The sequence below is a fragment of the Triticum dicoccoides genome, chromosome 1A (genome assembly GCF_002162155.2).
Source record: "Triticum dicoccoides isolate Atlit2015 ecotype Zavitan chromosome 1A, WEW_v2.0, whole genome shotgun sequence".
Classification (NCBI taxonomy): Eukaryota; Viridiplantae; Streptophyta; class Magnoliopsida; order Poales; family Poaceae; genus Triticum; species Triticum dicoccoides.
The window spans coordinates 31,063,204-31,071,364 of NC_041380.1; positions in this window are offsets into that span (position 1 = coordinate 31,063,204).

Consider the following 8,161-nt stretch of genomic DNA (forward strand, 5'->3'; position numbering starts at 1 on the left):
CAAAGGTTTGGAGATCGCTGACAAGTATCTACCACGAGTGAAATCAACCGAAGTCTGGTCAGCTTCAGGTTGAAGGAGAATAGTACGAAGAGAGGTTTGCTCATGTGTTCATCACAAGTCTCTCCAATCAAACGTAGTCTTTTGGCAGAAGGGTGAACTGGTCTACCAAATCCATCTGTCGCCATCGAGCACCACTGGTCCTTTCTACTCTACTACTATCCCTTCAATAATATTTATTGTGTGCTCTGTGGTTCGATAGTTTTCATGATCATACATTCATTGCAGTAGCATATTTGCTTTCATCCTATATTATCTTTGCATACCATTCTCTCTATCACTCTTTCGTTCATTCGTTGTTTACTTTTCTTTCGTGTGTCAGTAATCATTCAATCTCTATTTTGTTCGTAAACATCTTCACTCTTGTTGTTCTCTCTCATGATGTTCTATCTGCTAGCTTACCGTGTTACCATTGTGGTCATTAATATAGTGAGCTAATATTCTCTAACGATCATAACATCTTTCCTCGAACGATTTCTTAGATCTTCCTTCACCTTTCGTTCGGTATGTTTGTTCTCCTTTTATCTTCTGTCCTTGATTTACTCTAGTTATTCCACCGCTAGGTTGGGTTTGGTTCAAATACATGAAAGAAATATTGAAGCTCCCATTTGTTGGGGATCGTAGTAGAAATTTAAAATTTTCTACGCATCACCAAGATCAATCTATGGAGTAATCTAGCAACGAGGGGAAGGAGAGTGCATCTACATACCCTTGAAGATCGCTAAGCGGAAGCGTTCAAGTGAACGGGGTTGATGGAGTCGTACTCGTCGTGATCCAAATCACCGATGATCCTAGCGCCGAACGGACGGCACCTCCGCGTTCAACACACGTACGAAACGGGGACGTCTCCCACGCCTTGATCCAGCAAGGAGGAGGGAGAGGTTGAGGAAGAGAGTCCAATAGCAGCACGACGGCGTGGTGGTGATGGAGCTTGTGGTTCTCCAGCAGGGCTTCACCAAGCACTATGGAGGAGGAGAAGGTGTAGGAGAAGGGAGGGCTGCGCCAGGTTCAAGGGTGTGGCCGCCCTCCCACCCCTCCACTATTTATAGTTGGGGGAGAGGGGGCCGGCCCCCCTAGATCCCATCTAGGGTTGGGGCGGCGGCCAAGGGGGGGAGGAGTGCCTCCCAAGTCAAGTGGAGGCCCTCCCCTTTAGGGTTTCCCCTCTCCCATGCGCATGGGCCTTGGGGGGGCTGGTGCCCTTGGCCCATTAAGGTTAGGGCGCCCCCCTACAGCCCATGCTGCTGTATTGGACGTGGTGGAACATTTTCCGGACCTCCGGACCCCTCCGGAATCCTCCGAAACCTTCCGGAAGCTTCCCGGTACAATACCGGAAAAAATCGAACTTTTCCCGGAACCCGAACAACAACTTTGCATATATAAATCTTTACCTCCGGACCATTTCGGAACTCCTCGTGACGTCCGGGATCTCATCCTGGACTCCGAACAACATTCGGTAATCACATACAAGTCTTCCTAATAACCCTAGCGTCATCGAACCTTAAGTGTGTAGACCCTACGGGTTCGGGAACCATGCAAACATGACCGAGACAACTCTCCGGCCAATAACCAACAGCGGGATCTGGATACCCATGTTGGCTCCCACATGTTCCACGATGATCTCATCGGATGAACCACGATGTCGAGGATTTCAATCAATCCCGTATTCAATTCCCTTTGTCTAGCGGTACGATACTTGCCCGAGATTCGATCGTCGGTATCCCGATACCTTGTTCAATCTCGTTACCGGCAAGTCTCTTTACTCGTTCCATAACACATCATCCTGTGATCAACTCCTTGGTCACATTGTGCACATTATGATGATGTCCTACTGAGTGGGCCCAGAGATACCTCTCCGTTTACACGGAGTGACAAATCCCAGTCTTGATTCGTGCCAACCCAACAGACACTTTCGGAGATACCTGTAGTGTACCTTTATAGCCACCCAGTTACGTTGTGACGTTTGGCACACCGAAAGCACTCCTGCGGTATCCGGGAGTTGCACAATCTCATGGTCTAAGGAAATGATACTTGACATTAGAAAAGCTTTAGCAAACGAACTACACGATCTTGTGCTAGGCTTAGGATTGGGTCTTGTCCATCACATCATTCTTCTAATGATGTGATCCCATTACCAACGACATCCAATGTCCATGGTCAGGAAACCATAACCATCTATTGATCAACGAGCTAGTCAACTAGAGGCTTAGTAGGGACATGGTGTTGTCTATGTATCCACACATGTATCCGAGTTTCCTATCAATACAATTCTAGCATGGATAATAAACGATTATCATGAACAATGAAATATAATAATAACTAATTTATTATTGCCTCTAGGGCATATTTCCAACAGTCTCCCACTTGCATTAGAGTCAATAATCTAGTTCACATCGCCATGTGATTAACACTCACATGTCACATCGCCATGTGACCAACATCCAAAGAGTTTACTAGACTCAATAATCTAGTTCACATCACTATGTGATTAAAACTCAATGAGTTCAGGGTTTGATCATGTTATGCTTGTGAGAGAGGTTGTAGTCAACTGGTCTTGCCATATTCAGATCCCTATGTATTTCGCAAAACTTTATATCGTAGATGCTGCTACCACGTTCCACTTGGAGCTATTCGAAATTATTGCTCCATTATATGTATCCAGTATCTCTACTCAGAGCTATCCGGATAGGTGTTAAGCTTGCATCGACGTAACTCTTTATGTCGAACTCTTTATCACCTCCATAACCGAGAAACATTTCCATATTCCTCTAAGGATAATTTTGACTGCTATTTGGTGATCCAAACCTAGATCACCTTTGTACCCTCTTGCCAGACATGTGGCAAGGCACACATCAGGTGCGGTACTCAGCATGGCATACCGTATAGGGCCTATGACAAGAGCATAGGGGACGACCTTCGTCCTTACTCTTTCTTCTGTCGTGGTCAATCTTTGAGTCTTACTCAGCTTCACACCTTACAACTCACGTAATAACCCCTTCTTTGACTGATCTATTTTGAACTCCTTCAAAAACATGTCAAGGTGTGCGCTCTTTGAAAGTATCATCAGTCGTCTTGTTCTATCTCTATAGATCTTGATGCCCAATATGTAAGCAGCTTTATCCAGGTCTTCCTTTCAAAAACACTCTTCAAACAACCGTTTATGCTTTCCAGAAATTCTACATTATTTCGGATCTACAATATGTCATCCACATATACTTATCAGAAATGTTGTAGTGCTCCCACTCACTTTCTTGTAAATACAAGTTTGTAGCAAACATTGTATAAAACCTAAAAGCTTTGATCACTCCATCAAAACATATATCCCGATTCCGAGATGCTTGCTCTAGTCCATAGAAGGATTGCTGGAGCCAGCATACCTTTTAGCATCCTTAGGATCGACAAAACCTTTTATTGTATCACATACAACTTTTCTTACGAAAACTTGGTAAGGAAACTTATTTTGACATCCATCTGTAAGACCTCATAATCAAAAAATACAGCTAGGGCTAACATGATTCTGACGGACTTAAGCATCGCTACGGGTGAGAAATTCTCATCGTAGTCAACTCTTTGAACTTGTGAAAAGACTCTTTCCCACAAGTCGAGCTTCATAGACGATAACATTACCGCCCACGTCCGTCTTCTTCTTAAAGATCCATTTATCTCAAGGGCTTGCCGATCATCGGGCAAGTCCACCAAAGTCCATACTTTGTTCTGATATATGGATCCTATCTCGGATTTCATGGCTTCTAACCATTTGTCAGAATGCGGACCCACCATCGCTTCTCCATAGCTCGGAGGTTCATTGTTGTCTAACAACATGATATCTAAGACAGGATTACCGTACCACTTAGGAGTAGTACATATCCTTGTCGACCTACGAGGTTCAATAGCAACTTGATCCGAAGCTTCATGATCACTATCATTAACTTCCTATTCAACAGACGTAGGCGCCACAGAAAACATCTTTCTGTGTTGCATCACTCTCTGGTTGAAGTAAAGGTTCAACAACCTCATCAAGTTCTATCTTCCTCCCACTCAATTCTTTCGAGAGAAACTCCTTCTCGAGAAAGTACCCGTTCTTAGCGACAAACAATTTGCCCTCGGATCTGAGATGGAAGGTATACCCTAATGTCACCTTTGGGTATCCTATGAAGATGTGTTTGTCCGCTTTGGGTTCGAGCTTAACTGAACCGGTATCCAATACCCAGGTGCTACCAGGAGTACTAGTGAGGTACACATTAATAACACGTATATACTTTGAAGTTGCCAGCCTTCTTATCTACCATGCATTTGGCGTAATTCCGCTACCAGTGATCGTTCCCCTTACAATAGAAGCACTTAGTCTCGGGTTTGGGTTCAACCCTGGGTTCCTTCACTGGAGCGGCAACTGGTTTGCCATCCATGAAGTTTCCCTTCTAGCCCTTGCCCTTCTTGAAACCAATGGTCTTGTCAAACCATCAACACTTGTTGCTCCTTCTTGATTTCTACCTTTTGCGGTCTTAAGCACCGCGAACAGCTCCGGGATCAACTCCATCCCTTGCATGTCATAGTTCATCACGAAGATCTAGTAGCTTAGTGATAGTGGCTAGAGAACTCTATCAATCACTATCTTATCTGGAAGTTTAACTCCCACTTGATTTAAGTAATTGTAGTACCTAGACATTCTGAGCACATGCTCACTAGCTGAGCTATTCCCCTCCATCTTGTTGGCAAAAGAACTTGTCAGAGGTCTCACACCTCTCAACACGGGCATGAGCCTGAAATCCCAATTTCAGCTCTTGGAACATCTCATATGTTCTTATGGCGTTCAAAACGTCATTGGAATCCCGATTCTAAGCCGTAAAGTATGGTGCACTAAACTATCAAGTAGTCATCAGGATGTGTCTGTCAGGTGTTCACAACATCCACAGACGACGTTGTAGGGGTTTGCACATCGAGCGGTGCATCAAAGACGTAAGCCTTCTGTGTAGCAGTGAGGACACTCCTCGGACTAAGGACCTAGTCCGCATCATTGCTTACAATATCTTTCAACTTAATCTTTCTCTAGGAACGTATTGAAACAGGGAGCTACAACATGAGCTATTTATCTACAACATATTTGGGAAGACAATTTTGACTATGTTCATGATAATTGAGTTCATCTAATCAAATTATTTAATGAACTCCCACTCACATAGACACCCCTCTAGTCATCTAAGTGAAACATGATCCGAGTCAACTAGGTCGTGTCCGATCATCACGTAAGACGGACTAGTCAACATCGGTGAACATCTTCATGTTGATCGTATCTTCTATATGACTCATGCTCGACCTTTCGGTCTTCCGTGTTCCGAGGCCATGTTTGTACATGCTAGGCTCGTCAAGTCAACCTAAGTGTATTGCGTGTGTAAATCTGGGTTACACCCGTTGATTTCGAACGTTAGAATCTATCACACCCGATCATCACGTGGTGCTTCGAAACAACGAACCTTCGCAACGGTGCACAGTTAGGGGGAACACTTTCTTGAAATTATTACGAGGGATCATCTTATTTAAGCTACCGTCGTTCTAAGCAAATAAGATGTAAAACATGATAAACATCACATGCAATGAAATAGTGACATGATATGGCCAATATCATTTTGCTCCTTTTGATCTCCATCTTCGGGGCTCCATGATCATCGTTGTCACCGGCATGACACCATGATCTCCATCATCATGATCTCCATCATCGTGTCTTCTTGAAGTTGTCTCGTCATCCATCACTTCTACTACTATGGCTAACGCTTTAGCAATAAAGTAAAGTAATTACATGACGTTTATGTTGACACGCAGGTCATAAATAAATTAAGACAACTCCTATGGCTCCTGCCGGTTGTCATACTCATCGACATGCAAGTCGTGATTCCTATTACAAGAACATGATCAATCTCATACATCACATATATCATTCATCACATCCTTTTGGCCATATCACATCACAAGGCATATGCTGCAAAAACAAGTTAGACATCCTCTAATTGTTGTTGCAAGTTTTTACGTGGCTGCTATAGGTTTCTAGCAAGAACGTTTCTTACCTACGCCAAACCACAACGTGATATGCCAATTTCTATTTACCCTTCATAAGGACCCTTTTCATCAAATCCGATCCGACTAAAGTGGGAGAGACAGACACCCGCTAGCCACCTTATGCAACTAGTGCATGTCAATCGGTGGAACCAGTCTCACGTAAGAGTACGTGTAAGGTTGGTCCGGGCCGCTTCATCCCACGATGCCGCCGAATCAAGATAAGACTAGTAACAGCAAGCAAATTGACAAAATCGACGCCCACAACAACTTGTGTTCTACTCGTGCATAGAAACTACGCATAGACCTAGCTCATGATGCCACTGTTGGGGATCGTAGCAGAAATTTAAAATTTTCTACGCATCACCAAGATCAATCTATGGAGTAATCTAGCAACGAGGGGAAGGAGAGTGCATCTACATACCCTTGTAGATCACTAAGCGGAAGCGTTCAAGTGAACGGGGTTGATGGAGTCGTACTCGTCGTGATCCAAATCACCGATGATCCTAGCGCCGAACGGACGGCACCTCCGCGTTGAACACACGTACGGAACGGGGACGTCTCCCACGCCTTGATCCAGCAAGGAGGAGGGAGAGGTTGAGGAAGAGAGTCCAACAGCAGCACGACGGCGTGGTGGTGATGGAGCTCATGGTTCTCCAGCAGGGCTTCGCCAAGCACTATGGAGGAGGAGGTGTAGGAGGAGGGAGGGCTGTGCCAGGTTCAAGGGTGTGGCCGCCCTCCCACCCCTCCACTATTTATAGGTGGGGGGAGAGGGGGGCCGGCCCCCCTAGATCCCATCTAGGGTTGGGGGCGGCGGCCAAGGGGGGGAGGAGTGCCTCCCAAGTCAAGTGGAGGCCCTCCCCTTTAGGGTTTCCCCTCTCCCATGTGCATGGGCCTTGGGGGGCTGGTGCCCTTGGCCCATTAAGGTTAGGGCAGCCCCCCTACGGCCCATGCTTCTGTATTGGACGTGGTGGAACATTTTCCGGACCTCCGGACCCCTCTGGAACATTCCGGAAGCTTCCCAGTACAATACCGGAAAAAACCAAACTTTTCCCGGAACCCGAACAACAACTTTCCATATATAAATCTTTACCTCCGGACCATTCCGGAACTCCTCGTGACGTCCGGGATCTCATCCGGGACTCCGAACAACATTAGGTAATCACGTACAAGTCTTCCTAATAACCCTAGCGTCATCGAACCTTAAGTGTGTAGACCCTACGGGTTCGGGAACCATGCAGACATGACCGAGACAACTCTCCGGCCAATAACCAACAGCGGGATCTGGATACCCATGTTGGCTCCCACATGTTCCACGATGATCTCATCGGATGAACCACGATGTCGAGGATTTCAATCAATCCCGTATTCAATTCCCTTTGTCTAGCGGTACGATACTTGCCCGAGATTCGATCGTCCGTATCCCGATACCTTGTTTAATCTCGTTACCGGCAAGTCTCTTTACTCGTTCCGTAACACATCATCCCGTGATCAACTCCTTGGTCACATTGTGCACATTATGATGATGTCCTACCGAGTGGGCCTAGAGATACCTCTCCGTTTACACGGAGTGACAAATCCCAGTCTTGATTCGTGCCAACCCAACAGACACTTTCGGAGATACCTGTAGTGTACCTTCATAGCCACCCAGTTACGTTGTGACGTTTGGCACACCCAAAGCACTCCTACGGTATCCGGGAGTTGCACAATCTCATGGTCTAAGGAAATGATACTTGACATTAGAAAAGCTTTAGCAAACGAACTACACGATCTTGTGCTAGGCTTAAGATTGGGTCTTGTCCATCACATCATTCTCCTAATGATGTGATCCCGTTATCAACGACATCCAATGTCCATGGTCAGGAAACCGTAACCATCTATTGATCAACGAGCTAGTCAACTAGAGGCTTACTAGGGACATGGTGTTGTCTATGTATCCACACATGTATCTGAGTTTCCTATCAATACAATTCTAGCATGGATAATAAACGATTATCATGAACAATGAAATATAATAATAACTAATTTATTATTGCCTCTAGGGCATATTTCCAACACC